Source organism: Trachinotus anak, unplaced genomic scaffold (assembly GCF_046630095.1).
Source record: "Trachinotus anak isolate AG129_WGS33_773 ecotype Australia unplaced genomic scaffold, CSIRO_AGI_Tana_v1 ptg000013l, whole genome shotgun sequence".
In the NCBI taxonomy this organism is placed as follows: Eukaryota; Metazoa; Chordata; class Actinopteri; order Carangiformes; family Carangidae; genus Trachinotus; species Trachinotus anak.
In genome coordinates, this window is record NW_027273864.1 from 23,213,000 (window position 1) to 23,236,084 (window position 23,085).

Sequence of the window (23,085 nt, forward strand, 5' to 3'; positions counted from 1 at the left end):
ACAGTACTAGCAAGGCATGGTAACGTCAGTCTGTCAGTCAGTCCACCTTGTTAGTCCAGACTCATATATTTCAATAACTGTAAAAGGGATTAACCTGAAATGTTGATGATATATTCTACTTACTTTGGTCATCCTCTGACTTTTCACCTTTGCTGTTCAACCTTTATGGTTCTGAGTGAAGTGTCTCGTCTATTATTGGATGGATTGGCTGAATGTGATTTACATAGTCACATTCTGCAGTTTTAATTGTAAGAATTTTGGTGACCCATTAACTTTTCACATTGTGCTGTCAGCAAGTCATATTTTAATTCTGTCATTACTGGTTAATGACCTAACACTTGCAAAACTAATGACATGCTTACTATAGTACACTGACTATACTTTGTGTTCAGTGCTAATTAGCTTATTTAGCATCCTCACGTGCTAAACTAAGAGAGAAAAACAGCGTTAAACAGAAATTTAAAAAAAAAACTAACAATGTTTAAATAGTATTATAATGACAGTGACATATGTATCATAGATACTACTTATGTTCAGAAAAAAATAAAGACTATTTCTCCACACCTCCTGTTTGTGCTTATGCTATATTCACACAAATAAACTAATACTCCCACACATGCAGTATATCTTAACACTTTCATGCACCTTTCTGATACCCCTCTGATATACAGTAAGTCTGATTTAAGACCATTTTGTGGACCTCACCCTCTGCACAATTAGACAAAAAACAAAAATGCAGGTCCTTACAATTAGCATTGCACTCTCATAGATCTGCCAGTGCTGGCTATCAACTTGATTTTTTAATGATATAGTAAATGTTTTTATTTTTTACTTTTCGTTTACTTTTGTTGCACTCAGATTATGAGTGCACCTAACTTTTGTCATAGTCCCACATTCATAAATATCTAATACTGGAACTTTTTTTGCTGTTTGACTCATACATAATATATCATCTACAGTGTTTGGAAAAAAAAGTGTGTGCTGTACACTTTATGTTTGTATGTTCAGACTTCTGCTGTTTATCCTACAGTGTCTGTATATTCCACAGTATATATATATATATATATATATATATATATATATATATATATATATATATATATATATATATATATATATATATATATATATATATATATATATATATGCAAGAAAGGGTATATGACTTCTTTGAATAACTTGGTTTTCGTCATGGATTGGTAGTAAATTGTGATCTGTTCTTCATCTAAGTCAAGAGTATTATTATAATGTGCTTAGACTAATACAACTCAAACACTGTCAACCTTTCATTTCTTTATTAATCACACCCATTAGACATTCACATCAGGGTGGAAAAAAGTAAGGGAACCCTTTGACTTAAGAAGTGGTTGAACCTCCTGTGGCAGCAATAACCTCAACCAAGCACTTTCGGTTGCTGCAGATCAGACCTGCACAATGTTCAGGGGGGGTTTTTGACTATTCTTCCTTACAGAACTGCTTCAGCTCAGCCAGAGTCTTCAGACATCTGGTGTGTAGAGCTCTCTTGAGGTCATTCTACAGAATCTCAATTGGGTTCAGGTCTGGGCTGTGACTGGGCCACTCCAAAAGGTGGATTTTCTTTTCTTGAAGCCATTCTGTAGTGGATTTCCTTCAATGTGTAGGGTCAGTGACCTGCTGCATCACCCAGCTTCTACTGAGCTTCAGCTGGCACCCTGAAATTATCCTGTAGGATTCCTTGATAAACTTGGGAATTCATCATCCCCTCAATGATGGCAAGCTGTCCAGGCTCCAAAGCAGCAAAGCAGCCCCAAATCATGATGCTTCCTCCGCCCTACTTCACCGCTGGGATGATGAATAAAGTTGAACAATTCAACTTTAGTTTCATCAGTCCACAAAACATTTTACCTGTAGCGTTGTGGAGTGTCAAGGTGCTCTTTGGCAAACTTCAGACACACAGCAATGTTTTTTTTGGACAGCAGCAGCTTCCTCCATGGTGTCCTGCCATCAACACCCTACCAGTTCAATGTTTTTCATATAGTATTCTCATGAAGAGAGATGTTGGTCAGTTCCAGTGATTCCTCCATGTCTTTTGCTGTTACTCTGGGGTGTTTTTTCACCTCATTAAACATCCTGCGTTGTCCCTTTGGAGTCATCTTGGCAGGCGCCCACTTCTAGGCAGAGTAGCCACAGTACGTAATCATCTCCATTTATAGACAATTTGTCTAACTGTAGACTGATGAATATCTAAACTCTTTGAAATGACTTTGTAACCCTTTCCAGTTTTATGTAAATCAACAACTCTTCTGAGAGCTCTTTCTCTTTGACCCATCAAACATCTGTTAACGTCTTCTCCAATCTCACTGAGGAATTTGCTTACTTAAAGGAACATTGATTTCTAATCATAGTATTTTTTTAAATCTGTCTACAGGGAAAAACAAAATACTCTCTCACTGCAAGCTGAACGCTGCAGCTCCATTCGTGAATCACTATTCACTTAAAGTGACTACAATAACTGTTATCAGTCACAGATCAAAGACAAGGAGCAGAGACCAGTCGATTAATTCTGAAGTATTCTGGAGTGCTAACTATCCCCTACTTGACAAATTGCAGCCTGAGATCCTCAAGCAAGAATCTCATAGGCTAAAATCTTTGAAATTAATTCTTTTAAATTTCTGAGTAAGTGCTGTATAGATTACTTCAGGTTTAAAACTTAAGGAGTTTTTGTGCATTTGTGTAGGCAGTCAGTATAAACCTGTGCCAGCATGCTGTGATTTGAGCAGTGAGCAGTTTAGGGACTCAAATGACTATGTGAATTTCACGAAGGCAGCCCTCGTAGTCGCTCTCAGTGAAATTAGGCGCAGGTCAGCGGTTTACTGCTTGCTCCACGTTGTTACCCTGAGAAGATCAATATCCAATTCAGACTACACTGGCTTTCGCCAATAACCACCTTACAGACTGAATCACTTGTCCTAAAAATCTGTCGCGCCACAACTGCCTTTGTCTGCTTCTGCCTCTGGCCTAATGAGATGTCGCTATGACAACAACCACTCATGCCAGCATCACCACCTTCACCATCACTGTCACCATCATCACTCTGCCTGTAAAACTTCATCCTGGTGATATTCCTGTCACATGCACCCTGTGGTCACTTCATTAGGTACAGCCAGTGGCGTAGCGGGACACTGAATTTTACCAGGAAATTACAAGTTCCAGCGGCCGTAATAATACACATATTATAAGATATCTTGTCCGAAATTTCTATGTGTTGCAATCATAACATTCATTTTCTAATTTTATACAATATAATTCTGCAATATTACAACCTAGCCCTAAATAATCCATCCCATCCTTTGCACTGACAATGCCAGTTTGCACACCTGTAGCTGTGCTTTCCCTGCTACCTCCACCTAGCCCTGTCACTTCAGCGTCACTGGGCTGACTTTGTGGTAACACACAAATGATGTGAAAAATGTTTTATATTTGAATTATGTGTGTTAGCCAGCGGTTAATAACACACAAAGTGAAATAGCCAGCTAATACAAGCATTTTAATTCTAGCCTTCTCAGCACCACCTTTCTCCTTTCTCTTTGTGCTGCCGTCTATGCATCCGATCCCATATGAACAATGAGCACACATTCCCTGGATAATACTAACACGACTCTGATAACTTTAAATGAGCCTGAAGGAGAGCTCATAGCTGTTATTGGGTCTCTAGCTGACCAGTTAGAAATTCAGGGCACTCTGGGGTTGTCCCACTTTAGGAGGGGCCACTCATTTACCCCCATACTGCAAATAAAATTGGTTGTGGCGAATGAGCAGGGATTTACTTTACTTTATTTAACGCAATATTGTGAGCCTACATAGTAATCAGTGCAGTTCTTACCACTCTGCTGATGGGTACAACTGTAAAACCTAATGAAATCCAACACAGCAGCTCAGCCTTAAATTCAACATTTACAAGATAAAAATGTTCAGTTATAATTGACACTGTCAGTTTCATATATGGCCTGGCTGAATCACCAAAAATTCTAAGTGGGACTGAGTAGAATACATTACCTTAATTTATTAGTGGTATACAATTTTTACTTGTGTACTGTTCCATAATGGAAAAATGGAGCTAGCAAGGAGGACAAAAGTATGCAAACCTCAGAACAATTAGATTTGAGAATTGCCAAATAAGGATGAAATAGACCAACTTTTTTTTACAAAGCTGATGTCACCTGAAAAAACAACTGGGGGAACAAAATGATTTGACCTGTAAGTAAAAAAAAACAAAAAACAAACAAACAAGTGAAAGTAAAAAGAAACAGCAATGCCACCGGAGGGGTGCAGAGTACTAGCTAAGTGTTAATCGTAGACATTCATACACATCCAGCATGCAGAGTCAGGATAAATGTATTGTGTGGTGTCAGAGTTAGCAGGGATGATGACTTTGTTGAGTTGTCAGTGTCTATGTATTAAAATCCCATATGCATATGCATCCCATGTGCAAACTGGAGAACATCTCATGATTTATTGGCCCACACATTAACTTTCAGTATGCTGCCTGGTGGTCCATAAACTACTTAGTGTGTGCTCCTGACAGTCATTCATGGCAAAGCCATAATTGCTGTGGGCTTGCCCATATTTGTGATTGTTAGAGAGAAAACTTAATTGTAGCAATGAGGGAACAGGTTTGTTTGTCAGCATGATTAATACTGAGTCAATGTGCACCAAACTTGGTGGAGGGCTGGGGCATAGGCCAGGGCAGAACCTATTTAAAGGAGCAGATCCAGGAATTTTTTATCACTTTACTAGACATTGCGGGCATTTTTTGACACTTTGGTCAGTTTCTAAGGAAGTAATGCATGGACCTTGATGTATAAAATCTTTCACATTAATGGTGTTCAGATCTGTCTTTGTACAATGTGTTGCAGATCCACATGTGTAGGATTGCTTGGCCTTGGTCGGGCTATGCGCTGCTGAGTACCATTCTAGTTTTGTATGAATTGCAGTTACAAGACCATATGCAAGCTTTGCATCTGACATATTCGGCCAGCAGCACATGACCTTTTAATTAAAGTGTCTTTGCTCCTAAACCAGAGCTGTGGATTGGAAGATTATTATTAGATCATGTCAAATTTATCACAAGTCTGAAATGCAGTGCTTTTTTCCACAACAATTCCCTCTTTCTTTGAAAAGATAGCATGTTTTGTTGTGTATAGATTTTTTTTGAGAGGATATAAAGACATGAATCACCTTCAGTTTAAAAAAACACAATTTAACAGTTGGTATAAAAATACCTAAAAAAATAATATAACTGGTTTCCAAACCTTATAAGTATGTTTCTCTTTTGCCTTTACATTATAATCCACCAATTGCAATATTTTTTGACAATTCAAATATTTCTTATACTTGACAGCTACACAAACCTTTTGTAGCTTTTCTTTGAACAATTCAATTGTATGTTGTATGAATTATTGACTAGGCATCATGGAATACCTACAGAATCAGAAGGTCTATCAGGATGGTCAGTGTTTTTAGAAACTGTAATAACTGTAATAATCTAGATTCAGATTCATCCTGTTTTTTGCTTACATCAGATATTGAATGGATTTAGGTGGTATAGTGTATTAGGAGCTTTGGATTTAAGTACAGATTATAATTGTTTGAAATAATTTTTTATCTGTGAGTGAGAAAAAATCCTTAATGCAACAAATGCGTAAAATCTGCAACTTTTACAGTGACCTTTTGTGTTTCAAGTTCAATCAAATCAGATCCTCAAGTCGTCCACCACCTGATCTCAGCAAGCTGTGAAAAGCAGGAGTCATCATCCAACACCAGCAGCAGACAGATCCTGACATTTAAATAAAAGATGATGCAATTCAAAAGAAACGCCAGGCTTCATAGAAAATCTGATAACACGGAATAGCTTTTACCTTGATTTCATAAAGAGGTCCTCACTTGAAGGCAGCATTATTTTTATCTTCTGTGCTACATTGCCAGAAAATTAAATATTCATGGTCTCCTTTCCCCATATTTACATACAATGTGTTTTTTCTCTGTAGGTGAGCGTTTTTCAAGGACAGTGTTGTTATCACTGTGATTCACTAACCTCTCATTTAATTGTGCTGTTGAATTTCAAGTGTCTACTTCGCTTTGGCACTTGAGCTCTGAATTAAACAAGCAGAAATTATGTAATGAAAGTTCCCTTTTGAGGCATTTGAAAGTGAGACCATTGTCATGTAGCTTCATTGTCAAAAGACAGCTACTGATAAATATTTCAGCCCTCCTGCCTACTGAACCTTTCCTGCCTGCTTACAGATGTTCACAGCATTAAAACGTTGTTGTGGTCCATGGAGTTTCTTGTATCCAAGGTCTTAAAGTCATAAAGCTGCATTTGATCCTTTCCCGATCCCTTGCAGCAATACTGAAGCTAGTTAAGTTGGAGGACGCAATATGAGGGTAGAGTTATTGATGAAGTATTATTTAAATATTATTAGTGTTAGTGTAATTGTTTTTATTATATAAGAGCTAGGATATCAACATTTCTTGTTAATAACAGTTATATGCAGGAAATTATTGTGCAAAACCAGAGAATCTGGATTGTGTGTACAATCCCAGTTGGGTACCACTGCAAGAGAAAAGCAGTGTCATACAATGAAAAAACAGTCGTTGTCTGCACAGTAAGCTGTGTAGGTTCAGAGGTATTTAATTAAGCAAAAAGCTGACCAACAAAGTGTTTATGGGAGAAACAGTCTAAGATGACAGCTTCCACTACAGTTAGGAAATAACATCATCCAAAAAAAACCTCCAAAAAGCCAAAAATTATCCACTATATACATAAAACTGTGCAATTGCCTTAAAATAGTGTGGCACTGTAAGAGAACGGGAGTACAATAAGGGAGATATGTGCTGTTGCATGATGATGCATGAGAGAATAACTTGCATGTACTAATCTAGCTCAGGTGGTAGTATGGGTCATTAATGGAAGAGGTTTGTGGTTTGATCCCTGGCCCATCCACATGTCGAAGTGTCCTTGAGCAGGACACTGAACGCCAAATTATTCCCTGTGTGTGAGTGTGTGTGTGTGTATGAACTCTTTCACAACAGCATCTGTTAAAGCATCTCAATATTAACCTAGTTACCATGAACACTAATAAACCAAACGGCAGTTTTAAAGGGAGTTGGGTGGATTGTTAGGCTTTAGTCGCACAAACCTAAATATGTCTTTGATGTAAGTACAGGGGCGTGACAATTGAAAGCCCCTTAAAACTTGGAATCAAATCTGAAATATTTCAATATAACATTAAGTATTGGTGATGAAATAAGCAACAATCAAAGTTAAAGTTAAGAAAAAAAAATCTAAGGTAGTATTTATCAGGAATAAGGCTGTATCTGATATATTACTCAAATAACAGTATGTTAACATTTTGCTCGTATTAATGAACCTACACAGAATTATCTCTTCCCACAGTGTTATGGAGCTATTTAGTGAGTTTCAGCTCATTGTTTGGCTGTTTAATCCTTAAATTTACTGTTTTCAGTTCACAACAGTTTTTACTGCCCCCAAGTGGCCAAGAAAAATCATGTATTGCAGGTTTAAGCACTCAGGGACAAACCTGTTTCATCTGTGTGTGTGTGTGTGTGTGTGTGTGGTTTTTCATTGACAGTGGGCTGACAACATAAGCAAACAGCTCCACAACTGTCTTTAGATTTTGAGTGTAATGAGTGAAGAGACAGTTGTGCATTCATGTAGAAAGACGCTGATTGAGAAAACAGGTTCTCAGGACAGGTCAGTAAGCACAATGTACCAACAGTCCAAACAAAAACTATGGAGAGGCAGCTTTCTGTCATTATGGAGCAAAACTGTGCAACGGCCTTCCCATTAATATCTGACGGATTCTGTTCGGATTCTGTGAGTTGCTCTGAAAAAAGATTTTGTTTTGTTTTATTTCACATTTTATTGTAGTCTCTTGTTTGTCTGCAAACTAAGTGCCATTGCTAAATGCCTTAGATTTTTGTTTTTATGAAATCTATATAAGGTACCTTGAGCTGCATTTATTAAAGGTGCCATGCAAATAAAGTTATTGTTATTATTGTTATTATTTAAGTATTTCTAACTAGGGTTTAATAACAAATTATCATCAGTAGCAGAAGCAGGAGCAGCATTCTTGTCCTGAATGTGTGAAAAAAGTCCTGACTGACTGTGAACTTTTTGGCTCATACAGTATGTACTGCACATACAGGACAGCATGGTAGTGTTTCCACCGCTCCCCCGCGCTGCGCCACCATTCTGCTGCCTTATTCCTTGGAGACCGCCATGGCATTATGAGGTATGAGAACAGCTCCTCTCAAGCCATTTGGCCTCCTGCAGAAAGGTTGCCGCAAATCCACCACGCACAGGCTGGAAGAAGCTATGAAGCATGCCAGGCTTTTACAACAGGGTGGGATTTGTTGATGTCATTATTGTTTTTTCCAAATAAATCCTCAGGCTATGAGCTGTTGTCCCATGCATCTTTTCCGTGATGAATATTGCATGGAGTCCAACTTGACTGGGCCAGCCAGCCACGGTTCTTAATAAAATCGCTGTGAAACGATGAGGTAAATTATGCCCTAACTGCAGTGGCACCAATTAATTATTCATGAGGAGCTTTTCAAACAGTCCAGACCTACATACCTTTACTGACAAAGCGTCTGATGACAAGGTAGAATTAGCATTCAGAGAAAGTTCTGTAAGGCAGAAATAAAGGATTGTCTGTACCTGTCATGGAAACAGATGTATGAAATGCAAATGGCATTGTATTACAGGCTTCTCCACTTCCTCAAAACTTTGTTTAGTCCGTGTTTGTCTTGGAATTACCATTTTTATTCACTGAAAAAGGTGAGATCATTACAACGGATGTGGCTGTGTCGCATGCTACCACTCTTGAGCTAGCAAAGTCAAGCACACACACATTACACAAGGAACTGAAACATTTGATACAGTAGTGTCTTGATGCATTCAGGGTTTCAATTAAATTACTGTGCTGACCACTGCAGTCCAGGATAAAAAAGAGTGGGCTCCTCAAATAAAGTGCAACATGGGAATTTGTTGAATATATCAAAAGAACTACACCTACATGTACAAGAAAAGGACAACCGTATAAACAACTGTGTAATCCTTCCTAAATAGCCAACAAACCTGATTTCAGAAAGAGACCAAGGTAGTGCTTTGGCTGCATAATCCATTATTTTACTCAAGCATACACAGCATTTTTTTTTTATGTGCCTCTATGGGAAAGAAGCTGCATCCTAAATTCCTCTACACACCTCAGTATATTAATGAGAGTGCAAGTGCTGATGGTTTTTGTTTGCAGCATGGTCGCGCAAGGTCTCTTGAGCTGTTGAAAACCATGCATACCTGCGCCACACTCTGATGCCCTGTGTCTAACCATGTGAGTGGAAAGTGCAGCTACTTTGCATGGAGCAATTCGAAGTCAATTTTCCTAACTTCCTCAAGCGGAAAATGAGCAGAGCACAGATAAGGTGTGAAAGTGCATTGTCGACTGTGTAGTATATCTGCTTTATGATGGCATACAGTTAAAATCCTGTAGACTATCAGCAGGGAACCAACTGTAACTCGGATCATATTGCATAAATATTCTTCCATGGTCTCCACGGTAATGTGGCCAGCTCATCCGACCATTTCTGGCTCTGATTCTGTTTTGTTATGCTTTCATTAGGTGTTAGCCAATATATATGCTTCACTCCTCAAGCTGACAAAGCTGTATAGTTCTGGATTCATGGATAAATGGATTTACTAAACCTGGGATAAATGCTTGCGATGCAGCCATGGCATTGCAAAGACATTAATGAATGCAGTTAAATCAACATATAACTAGAATGAATGAGTCATTGACCCAAGCAGTCACACAATGATGCGATTTGAATTATAATAAGATAGAAAATGTTTTAAAACCGTACAGCACTTGGATTGACATGTCACCACTAGAACAGCTGCTGAAAAATATAAAATATGGTCATATGTGTTTTTTTTTGTTTTGTTTTGTTTTATCTATTGTCAGTTTTATTTATTTCTGTATTTTGTCATAACTACACTATCAGCAGGACTGAAGTATGGCAATGTTGGTTGGTGGATTGCCATGATATTTTGCACAAGCGGTCATGGTACCCTGACCTTTCATCTACTGCCACCCATGTTTTAGTGACATTTCCCCTATCTTATCTTATATCATGACAATTGTTGGATGGATTGCCATAAAGCATGGTACAAACATTTATGTCCCCCTCAGGATGAATTTTTACTGGTTTTTCATTTCTCGCATCACCATCAAGCCAATATTTAAGAATATTTTGGTTTGCTACCAAAGAGCTGCAAAATTAATTCCATCAGCCTCAGCTGTAGTTTGTGTATTGCATATATTACAAGATGTGTGTGTGCTTATATGCTAAATTAAGATGCTGAACATGGTAAACATTATATATGCTAAACATCACCATGTTAGCATTTAGCTCAAAGTGCTACTGTTCAGTCTCAAAGAGCCAAATGGCTGCAGACTTTTGGTCTTCTCTTTGTTGCTTGAAACTAAATGGAACATGGGTCAGAAGCCTGTCCCTCTTTGATCTGCTACAGTACATTGCCAGACCAATGATGCATCCCTCCAAAAATGTAATGTCCACTTCCAGCGAATGCAAATCCATACATGCAGACATACTTGCAAGCAGCTTAGTTAAGTTTAATTGTTAAGTGACCTCTAGTCGACAAAACGCAGGACAGGAAATGAACAGCAGTCCCTTGTGTATAGTCAGCAATGTCACCTCTTTTATCCATATCCCATAATACCTTGACAATAAAGGTTTAGTATGCCTGCTGCTAGTACACTCCTATGGGTCATTTCCCAGCATAGGGACTTATTGAAGGACTTGTGTATAGTACATGCCAACAGCAAGTGAGAGAAAGTGCACATAAATACAAAACATAAAAATAATATTACAAGGTAAAATTCTCTCACAAAGCATATAAGAGAGAAATAATTTGACAAATCTATAGACTTTTAGTTGACTAGATCTTCCCCCAGCATGTACCACTTCCCAATTCTCATGTCCCACCCTCCCCACAAATAAAGAAATCCAAGAGGCTTGATCTGATCTCCATCAATACAGCTTCCCAGAATTCTTGTTACAGATTATAGCGTTTAGTTTTATTTTGCTTTTTGGTGCAAGAATCTGAATGAAAGCATGAATGTAATGAATGAATGTAGCCACAGATATAAAAACACCAACACCAAATTGATGTTATCATTTAGTATAAACACTTGTTATGAATCCATCAGATCCAATAATGGATCTGATGGATTCAATGATCTGGATTCTTAAGAATGGCACTGATGAGATCTGTTACAGGATGATCTAGCTTGACACCAAAACCTATTTACTCTCTGGTGGCCTCTTTTGCATTTCACATCAACACAGTGCAAAGTAACCTTTGTCCACAAGGTGTCCTCAGTCATTAATATATTATTTGGGTTTATGAGTCAAATATTTTGCTTCACAAAAAGATTTTATTTTTAGAACATCTCAGCAAAAGCCCATTCAGTTTGAAACTATTTGCATGTGGATGTCCTGTATAACTCACCATCTTCATTATGTTGTCTTGCCGCTCTGTGAAAACTGCAGCATCTGAACTGGGCTCAGTCTGTTGGCCACGCAGGAGGGGAAGATAATGAAGGGGAATTCAAATGTTGTGCCGGAGTTATGTGCTCATTGCAGCCTCGACTGTAGCTGGGGCCCAAGCCAGAGAGTCTCATGCTATAACAGTGCTCTTGTCTCTCAAATTTTATCACTCAATAGACCTGCCATCTGGCCAGTCTCAGAGGTGCAAAGAGACAGTGATCCAAAATAGAAGCAGTAATAGAAAAAGGTCAGACACAGAGTAAAGGCATCTGTAAAATTACTCTCTCTTGGCATTACACCGTAACAAAGTGACAGATTTAGTGCAGATCTTTGATGTCTTTTCTATACTGAGGAGGAATATGTTTTGGTCACAGATGAGGATATTCATTTTTATCGCCAGTAATAATAACAACATTAATGCCTGTATCCTCTAGATAATAACCTGTTCCATGTCCTTGATATGTAAAATAATTGAAGGGAACATTGTGTAATTGCCTCTTAAAGAAGATTTGAGTTGGACCGCAGCCAGCGCGGCAAGGCCACAAATAGCAGGAGATAAATCTGCTGATGCATGTTTTCCTGCATCACAAATCCTCATGATTACCCCCCTCTTCTGTGTTTTGTGTGAATGATTTGCCGGAGCTTGATCAGTGGTTCAGTCATTCAAAAATGGATCTATCCTAACCTCTCCCCATGAAGGCACGTGCAGGCTTGAAAACTCTGATGTATGGTACTGCAGCAGGAATTGACCCTCATCGGATAAACCGCTCCAAATTGCCTCCCTGATATATAGCTGGCCCTTGTTACCGCTCTCCCCTCTGTCAATTTTCCCTTCCCCTCAAGGTCAGCTCTCCGTGCTGTTGGACAAAGTAGCAGAACAGCTCTCGTGTTATTGCCTGCCTACCTCACATCCAGCTCTCCAGTCCTCCTGCCTCCACCCCTCTGCCCCTGTGGTCCAATCACATTTCAGATACGTTAATGACTACAACCACCTTCCTGCAGCACCACAAGGGTTAGAGGGGAAGGAACAGGTTGACATCACAAAATGGCTCCAAATCAAGGAGATTTGAGGTTTAGGAACACTATTAAAGCCTAAAGGCATTCAACTATCTCCAAAATGCATGAGATGGCTCAAGAGTTGTTTCATTCTTGCAAGTCCCAAAAGAAAAACTACATTAACTTTATCATCAGATAAAGATTTGGGAGAGCTGCAAGCAATGATCATTTTCATTACTGATCAATCTTTCAATTTCATTTTCTAATGAATGATTCAGCCTGTAAGATGTAAGTACAATCACAGTTTCCTAAAGCCAAAGGCGACGTTTTCAAATATCTTGTTTTGCCTGACCAAGACTTCAAAACCCAAAGATACTTGGTACTAATCTATTAAATAACTCATTTGTTTTAGCTTTAGTTGGCTCTAACAAGTCCTACAACATAAGTGGCCAAGCAGGTTGTTCATCAGCGCCCTCCAAAACGTGTACTGCATGGGAGTGACAGAAGTTCAGGCGACGAAAACTATTTGGCTAAGGTGACAGAGAAAGATTGTGGTCAGGGATAAAAAAAGAACAAAAAACCCAATGTTGACTGACACTTTGTACACTCACCCACCCACCCTACCATGACCACCTCTCTGTGAGCTTACACACTGTCATGATAACATCATGCTACTGTACTGCCTTCTTTGCTTCTGAGAGACAACACTTCTATTCAGCCAGCCACATGAAATCCTTATTAGGAAGACATAGTTTGTTTTCCTTGTTTAGGTATATTTTTATTAAAACATGAAACATATACTTTGGTATAGTAAATATCTAATCCACCTTTGTAGGTTTCTGTTCTGATCTAAACATCAAGGGCACAAAATAAAAAAAAGAACAAGGGACAAGAAAAAAAAAGAGACATTTCATTATTTTGTAGTGTATCCCAGTATTAGGATAATACCCAGAGAGACTACAGAGATAGAATTTATAATTAGAGAATAAATGATTAGTTGATTGGTTAATCAACAGAAAATGAATCGGCTACTACTCTTAAGTGATATTTCTAAAAAAAGTGACTTTCAAACATTCCCTAGTTTGATTAAACCAGCACTGATATTGTTGTTCCACTGAGGGCAGTGTCCACTGTATCCTTTTGTTCATACTTTAAAGCAAATCTATGTATCTTTTGTTGACAACAGCCACTGTGGCCACAAGTCAAGGTCACATCATTTCCTTAAATGCCTGTTCATCAAACAATAGGACCCCTGCGATGACGGAACATTCCCCACCATAGGTACGTTATCTGTTTACACAGGAACCCACTCTGCAGAGTGTTTGATGTGTGACAAGTCTCCACTAGACTGAAGGCGACATTCTCCACAGAAGAAGAAAGACATGTTAGATACTTACAGTTTTTTCTGTGGATAAATATGTGCTTTGTGCAGGGTGTGTGTTTAGATTAGATTAGATTTTTTTTTAGATTAGCTGAATCTGTAATGATCCCCGTAGGAAAATTGGGCCGTTGGTGCTGCAGGAAACGAGTTATAGATAAGACTGGAGCAAGAACAGAGAATATGGAAGATAATAAAACAAATAACCACAACAAAAGAAAATTCTGGAGATAAAACAGCTAGTACCTAAACAAAAGCACATGGTCTTTGTTGCAGATGTAGGTAGGAAAAATAAAAAATGCATTTGATAATCTGAAATATTAACAGCTATAAGAATGCTTGCATCAGATATACTCTTGCTTGTGTGTATGTATGCATAAAAAAACACACTGACTAACCTGTGCTGCTGGAGGTTTTCCTTGACACAGATAATAACATTTGACTTCATTCAGGCAAATCTGTACCGAAAGCCATTCACATGATCTGTCTTTCAGGTGACATTTTGCTTTTGGCTGAAAATTGCTTCAAAATTTAAATGTTTCAGAAAAATAAATGAATTAAAAACTGCCTAATCAAAGTTTGATCTTGACCTTGGAAATAGTTGACGAAACAATCTCACGGTAAGGTTTGTGAAGTAACTGCTCTGGAGCTTTCGGTTGTATCACAGGGTCTACCTCAGTAGATGGAGCTGTTCAGATTTCCATTTTTCTGATTGTGTGAAAATTAAGAAGAGCTACTAAATAGAGTGCTCCATACATTCCTGCCACTGGTTTTCCACTATTCCACTAAATGTGAGTGTGTGTTTTGGATAGAAACACTTCATGTAAACAGAAACCTCTGATCTGCCCATAACACGCAGAAGTGCATTGTCTGATTGTGTTTTAAGACGGAAGTGTCCCTATATATGTCATGTTCATAAAAACATACCAGCTCCTATAAACGGCACAGGAAAACTGTGCACATATGGCAGGTGCACAGAGAGAATGGAGAAGGAGAGAGTGCAGCCTGTGCCCCCAGTCCAACACAACTTATAGAGGGCTACGATTGAAACCTTTATGGCAGGAAGTATTGTGTAACTAGATGCCTGTCAACACAAAGGAGTGCTTGAAGTGCTCCATTTCAGAAAGAGAATACACTGTGTGTGTGTGTGTGTGTGTGCGCACGTGTGTGTGTGTGTGTGTGAGGGTTTGATGGAAGGGGAAGGGGGCTTGTAAACAAACAGAAGATCAAAACAGACCTTGTATGACTGAGGTATTTATCAGGAAACCTTCAAGTTGTAGTTTCCGATCCTTTCACCGACAACTTTGTGCGGCGCCCATTGGTATGGATCACTGTGTACCATGTGTGTCTCAAAATCTGTGCGATAACATTGAATTTGCTCTAACATGTAACAATGCATTCGACAACCCCCCCCCCCCCCCCCCCAAAAAAAAAATAATTGTTTGTGTAATTTAATAGATGTAATACATCTGTGCATGTTGCGGAGGCCCAGGCACAGACCTGTACACTGGCCTGTTTGTTCACATTAGGATGCACAGTCACCCTTGTGTTTAGCCACGCAACACGGTACAAATTAGAAAGATTAAATTGTGTAGTAGCATTATTGCACTCAGGTGTATCTAGAAAATAACTGAGTGTTGTAGCTGGTGTAATCATTATCCAGGATGCACCCCACTGAATGTAGACACAGCTGGCAGTTATGATACATGATCAGGTTAATTTTCAAATCGCCATGGACACCAGGTTTTTAATCTTAACATGAAATTTAAAGTTTAATGACGACTATAAATAATGTGGAGTCAGTTTTCTGTGTTGTTTGGACTTTACTTTGAAGAATAGAAACACGCCCAGTGTTTCTCAACCTGGGTTGTCTTCTCATAATTGTGGGTCACACTAACATTGATCTGTGTGTTAGGGCAATCAGCACAAGCCTCCTAAAGCTTTCCAAACAATCTCAGTGCATATGATCAATATTTTTATATAACAATGGATCACATGACTGCTTGTGATGGATACAGCTTCAGCTTGCCCCCTTTTAGCATCTTTTAGCTAATTGTTTTGATTTTTACAACACATGACTTTACTGTTTTGTTTGACTCTCACCTCTCTCATGTATCTTTCCACCGCACCAAGCAGCTGTTTTCAGTGAGAGAGCCTTGATAAAGCCACTTCTACACTACCTGTCCAGCACTAAATGTCAGCCAGGCAAAGGTGGGGAAACGCTGGTGAACATATAGTGGAGCATTTAGTAGTTAAAGAGCCAGCTGTTTCCCATAGGAGTTGGTTGAGACCAGAAGCAGAGATAACAGGAAAGTTGATACTTGATTTATATTCATTATGTGAATGGTAATGTTCCTCCATGTCTGCTAGAAGCAGGGTTGCCATGGGATTGTCCTGTATGATACGGGATTGTTCCATACTTGAAAGTGAAATGCTGCCTCCCATATTGAATCAATACGCAACGCAATTTGACCCATATTTTTGTACACATAATTTCTTATGTAAACCATGTCCTCAGAATGTGAATAATGTAACGTCAGGTAAAACCAAACCAGTTATAGTCTTCAAGTGGATTGGAAGAGTTTATTGATGAGCAGTGGACTGGAAAGCTCCGTGTGCCGTATGAAAAAAAACATCTCGTGACAACAGTGTCCTGGTGGTTCACCTGGTAGAGCACATACCATAAAGGCTTAGTCCTGACTGCAGAGCCCCAGGTTTGATTCTATCCCTCACTGACTTTCCTGTCTGTCTCTCACTGTGGATATCAGAAGAAAGAAAAAGAAAAAAAAAAACTGTCTGCAGTTATTTATTTTTTAATTCATAAATATAATTAATATCACATGCACAATTTCAAATTTCTACATAAATATACCCTACTAAATAAACCATATCCTGTAAAATTCATAAACATAACCTACACATTTAAAAAACATTTTTAATCTGTCTTAGGAAAAAAGCTCTCATCACATAAACACTGTCAAGTTCACCATAAATGTCATATGACAGTGCTGGTTTAAATTTTGCATATGATTTTGAGTCTCTAAGCCTGACCAAAAGAAACAAGCCCTGCGGATTAGTTGCTTTTGCTAACTGTAATAGTATCTGCATGTATAAACAAGACCTTACAAAGCAATCAGTGCTAACGTTTGGCACTTGGCAGTTCAGTCAGTTGGTACTTAAAAGTACTGAGGTTCGATACAAAGCCACGGCTCTGTATATGAGGGTAGTCTGGGTCTCCAGAGATAAAACAGAGCATACTTTGGGGATCCAAAAAATGCATCATATCCCTGTGTGATAGGTGTGTTGCCTCAAGGATCTAATGAGAGCTTTCTATCCTCTAGTAAGCCATTCAAGTGACTAATGTCCCCTGAACTGCTTTTTCTGAGCAACTTATGCATTGCTGTTGAAGCCAGAGCTAGACAGACCCTCAGTCACTTTCAGGCTCCGTGTCTCAGTGACTCTGTTGCCTGGCCTTGTTCCACTGTGGAAAATGTCTGCCAAAAACGGCTTTTCTGTCCTGAGAGCACCAGAGACAAACACACAAAGAGTTTATGTGTGATTGAGCTGGAGGCGCGGTAGGGCCTTTTTATACATTGTACCAAGTGAAAGCTCTCCTGTCTCTGCAGCCACTAAATGAAATAGATGTTTTCCTACTTTTATGTGTGAGCTAATTGGCTTTTGCAACACCCTGCCCTCACCCTGACCCTTATGAAGACCGCTGTCTCTCACTGTCTCTCTCAGTTCAGCTAACCAGGATTTACTCCACTTTCATCTGTACCAAAAGGTAATTGCCACTGACTTTCGACCTGTGAGTGTCAATTCTGTGGGCCACAATGCCATTACATTGAGTCCTGTCCATTCTCTAGCTGAAGGTGGTAAAATGTTTATTCGAGTCCTGGTTGCACTGCTGATGTTGTTTTTGTAAACTTTGTGAGACGTCCCTTCCTCTAATTATATAGCCGATCATATTTATTTTGTAATATCTGAGTAATATCATGATGAAGTGGGGTCCACAGTCTAGTTCAGCAAAGTATTGCATTTGAAAACAAGACAAATCACTCACAGTAATGAACAAAGAACATAAGTGGGAGTGTCCCAGTATGACCGAGAATGTATGGCACTCTTGCTATAGCTTATTATAGTGTATAGAAGCTGCATTTCACATAGCTGAGCCAATCAATTTTAATCCCTCTGACAATGCTATAAGTCTTTTAAAGCAGGGGTCCCCAACCACTGAGCTGCAGGCCAGTACTTTTGGTAGCAGCCAGAGAGGAAATATTATTATTCATTTAAACACATACACACACACACACACACACACACACACACACACACACATATACCTTTTGCCAGGGTTTCACCTTTTGCTTCTGACAATTTCTGTTACTTTCCAGAACCAACAATTTGACAATCTAGCCCACTTCACGCAGCAGGTGTGCAGAGGTGAAGACCATTTACTTCTCCCTCAAACACTGTTTTCATTGTTTACACAACTATTTCTGTTGCTTTTGCTGTGTACATACAGGTGCAACAGTACAAATGCCGGCCAGGAAAAATTGTCTGAAAGTGTAAACCATTATTTATCATATTCAAACAGTCATTGCATCTTCTCCCTCTTAATACGACAAGTTTTTGAGTGTGGCCATAAATATTTTTTCCTTCCCAAATGGTTGTATGAACTACTGTATATAGAGAGTGTTTCTGAATGCTGCAGATACTGAGATGTGGTCTGGCTTTTTTTTTTACATGTAGCTGTAGCTGTCTGTTGACACTGATTATTGGACATGAACCCCTGACTAAGCATGCCCCCCCTGCATGCTCAGAAACTTCTCTGGTTCCTGACTACTCATACAATAGGATTAGAACAATTAATTCCCAGGGCAGCGAGAGGTCTGACACGTAGGCCACAGACAACCAGACATCATGGGATGGGATGGGAGAAAGGATGATGTCATATTTCCTGAGTCGTCCGGTCGGGATTTGGCTCACTAAGAGTGATTACGCTGATAAAGCGTGCAGGTTCTGTACCTTCACTGATCTGCTGCACTACTGAAAATTCTTCATTTCTTCAGAGGGATTGCACAGGGAGACAAACAGCGAGGCTCAGACTGTACAGACCCTCGCAGTTCACACAAAAGATACAATCAGAGAAACAAGAGAAAGGCGTGCTGTGGTGATGTGGTTTAATCTGACAGAAACACTGGAGCCCTTTTCAGATTTAAAGCCAAAATGTCAGCTAATAGTAACTGTGTATGAAGAAACAAGACTAAAATTCGACAACTATGCTAGTGGCTCTATGAGGGTACACTTAAGATCTGTGGATACTTTTAAAAAGCAGGTTAAGACCAGCCTTATTAGACTTGCCTTTGGGTAGAATTTTACCTATTTACCTCTTAATATTTTATAGTGCATCACTTTGTGATGTCTGAACTAGAAAGCTGCTATATAAATGGATCAAAGTTATTCCAATTCATCCTCTTGGGAACCGTGAATGTCGGTACCAAATTTCATGGCAATCCATCCAATAGTTGTAGAGATATTTTAATAAAAATGTGAACCTCATGGAGGCACTACAGGAAAAGTCAAGGGATTACCAAAGTCATTAGAAAATATCATCTTAGAATCATAAATGTCAGAGCAAAATTTTGTGCCAATCAATCTCGTAGATATTGCAACCAGCCCTCCAACCTGAACAACCATACAGGTCATTTTTCTCAACCCCCTTATACCACTCATAGGAGTGTCTCCTGGAAGAGCGTCCCTATGGCGGCGGTGCACCAGACCTTAGCACAATTTACACTAAAATAAGTACTTCTTAAACAACAAGACTTTGTTGTCATGGTTACAATAATAACAACAACGTGGTCAAACAACAAGTTTGTCTTATGGTCATAGATAATTGAAATAACATTAAATGCTACTTCTACATGGGAATCAAACAGCACTCTCCTGTATCAAAGTCCTGTATTTTGTTGGCCCATCATTCCACCACTACCTCCTCCACACGCACACTTTGTCGAGTTACTGCACTTTTCCCTTTGCTCCTGTCATAATTACCTCGGCCACTGGATGTTGCCTAACAACAAAACATAACTATGGGTCATCATAATCTTCTGCACAAACGACCTATGGCCTGTTTTTTTTTTTTTTCCAACAGGAGGTCAGTCTCAGATATTGAAAATTTCACTTAATAAGAAATATTTGACCTGATGGTGGCACCACAAGAAAAGTCAGAGAATCCTCAAAGCCATTAGATTTTATCTTCTACATCTACAGACTGAATATCTGTGGCAAATTTAATGGCAGCACATATCATCACCAGGGCCATTAGGATTCATCGTTCTGGGACCATGAAAGCCTGTACCATCCAATCCATCCAGTAGTTTCTGAGATATTTCAGTCTGAACCAAAGTGCTGGACTAACTGAGCACCAGACCAACACTGTCATCACAGTGCCACTACCATGGCTAAAAAATAAGGAAGATGCACTTAGAGGCTTCACAAAATATATGTGTTTAGAATTTTAAAGCATGTATTTTTGGAAAAATGCAGGTTGTATGCATATGTGTCTATATACTGTATAAATGTCTGTTTGTTTGAGTGACTTTGTTTCTGCAAATATGAAAGGTTTTTCACAATGACGAATGAATAAATGCAAGCACAGGAGAAAACAATAAATTGTAGGTGCAGCTCTATTTCATCCTCAGTTTGAAGAGCAATAAAAATTCTTATTGGCGTGAAAAAATGAAGGGAACAACATAACAAAGAGAAATAATGTATCAAGCATGTCAGGAATTTGAAGGCACTTTGCAAGTACACTGTTTCAATAACCTCATGTACTCAGACCTTTCCTGTCCCAAGCCCTTCCACAGAATCATTTATATCTCCTCAGGGAATTCAGGAGAAAGGCTCAACCAGGACTGACCCCTGAAAGCTTCAGAAATCTTTCTTCCAGGTGGTTGAAGTAGACAATGCCTGTTGTTCAAGTAAACCGGATTTCTTATAGCTGCAACTTCAATATTCAATGGAATAACACAGATAAATCAGCTGTTACAGGATATCAGCATCTCACAAAGCATCTTATCTCTTAGAAGGCAGATATTATTCGATATCCTTTAAGGCCACACATACTATAGGGCCATGCAATGAAACTCTAAGCTTGTGTGTGAGCTCAGCACATGACAGAGGGGTGGAGAAAGTATTGTAGGGGCACGGCACTAAGCCTCCCACAGCCAATAAGAACTTGACTGACCTCACCATTTACCAACATAGTGTCCAGATCGTCCTGCAGTTTGATCTGGGCACTGAATGAACTCAACTTTTCAACTTCACTTTAGTCACTGGAAACAGATGAAGTCTGAGGCTGAGGTGCCACTGGCAACGTCTGGACTGTCACAGCGGATATAGACTCAGAGATCACTTCTGGAGTATCTGTGAAACATATGCAGTGACTTTTCTTTTATTTCATACATATTGAGAGACTGTCAGTCTTATTCAGTGATGTCTGCAGTGTGTTAACGTGCCTCAGGAACCACCGTTGACCTGCAGAGCTCATCCTGCCTTGTTCAAGAGCTCCTCTAAAGGTAAGATGCTTGACAAAGACACAATGCACATTCAACATTTGCAACATTTGCACATTCAACAGACATCACTTTAAAGATAATTACTTGCACAAGTAGTCTATTTTCAGCTGGATGTTCATGAAAGATGTATTGCTTTTTCAATACTTATTATGTGAGTGTGCAGTTTCCCTGAGCAAATATTTAACACACTATTTTAATCTATAATTAATCATACAAATTCACTAGATCTAGTAGCCTAAGTGGTTTTACAAACCTAAGGTCATTAGAGGCCCAGAGCATGAATGAAAACTATTTTGCCAGAAGCACAAAAACAAATAAAAAAAAGAAATTAGCTAAAGATGTAAAATTGTATGTTCATTCAACATTATTTCTGCTGCTTTTGAATTAACCAAACTCTTAATCAAAAAGTAAAGAAATGAAAAATAAAAAAAGATAAATCTGAATTTAATTACCTAAAAAGAAAGTTTGGCCTGACACTCTACTAGCAAGCATTTGAATGCAGCATATAGGCAATATTTCTATGTGATCGGGTGTTTTTTTTTAACAGGGTTTCACTGCTTCACAAAACGAAACCAGGGTCTTGGCTGGTCTGCAAATAAGTGACCCACATTAGTCAAATGAATTCCAGAGAAGATTCAACCTTATATTCCTTATGCATTGACATGTTGTCCCTTTGCTACTACTCTGCTGACTACTCATGTCATTCTCCTACCTGGCTTAAATGAATCAGCTCTGCACTTTTCACTGAATTGTTTTATACTTTTCTCTCCATTTTACATCCAAGTGATCAATCCTTAGTGTGAAATTATCTGTTTTATTCATTACTTCCACACTTGTGTCATTTTATCTGGAGTCCTGTCTGTCTTAACTCATTCCTCTATTCATCATCTAATGTCACCCACTGAATTTTTCATTCTTTAAAACTACTGTCAATGCTGTCTCTGCTGCCATTTCCCCAGAACACTGTCCTATTTGAGAGGCTGCCTTGTGGATGTGTGCTGACTATTTTAAGACAGTAAAATCTTTCAACCGACCTTTCTTGTAACTGTGCAGACGTCCTGTTTTGAAAATGGAAACAGTGACAGGTGTGAAGTGAAATCCAGATCGTTCACCTCCTCTATTTATCAAAGGTGGACACAGGTCATAACTGTTAGACTAAACCACCACATGACAAAAATCACAGTCTTACTTATATGTAGCCCACATTTAACAACACTGGTATCAAGTAAAAGAAGCAACCACTAAAAAGTTCCTCCAATAAGAATGTACTCCAAACATCAGAAAGTAGAGGAAGAACAAATACTTAATATGCAAGCTGATTGCCAAGTACCATCAATTAGACTAATGGTGTCTCCAGCTTGGACATTGGTGATTTGTAAGACAGTATTGCAGCATTGCAGCCACTTAACAGTGAAAAGTCTGGGCTGCGGTGATTATTATACTGGCAGAATAGAACTCTGGTTAGAAATCTAACCAACCGAATAAAGTTGAATA

General features: G+C 38.9%; 1 protein-coding gene across 1 annotated transcript in view; it reads left to right on the forward strand.

The window, feature by feature from the left end:
* The first annotated feature begins 1,160 nt into the window (after nucleotides 1–1,160).
* slc16a1a (solute carrier family 16 member 1a) overlaps nucleotides 1,161–23,085 on the forward strand; it is a 30,489-nt gene continuing 8,564 nt past the window's right edge. Inside the window, exon 1 of the mRNA XM_071495563.1 lies at nucleotides 1,161–21,591. The gene's annotated coding sequence lies outside the window, so the exon portion shown is untranslated. The remainder of the gene's footprint in view (nucleotides 21,592–23,085) is intronic.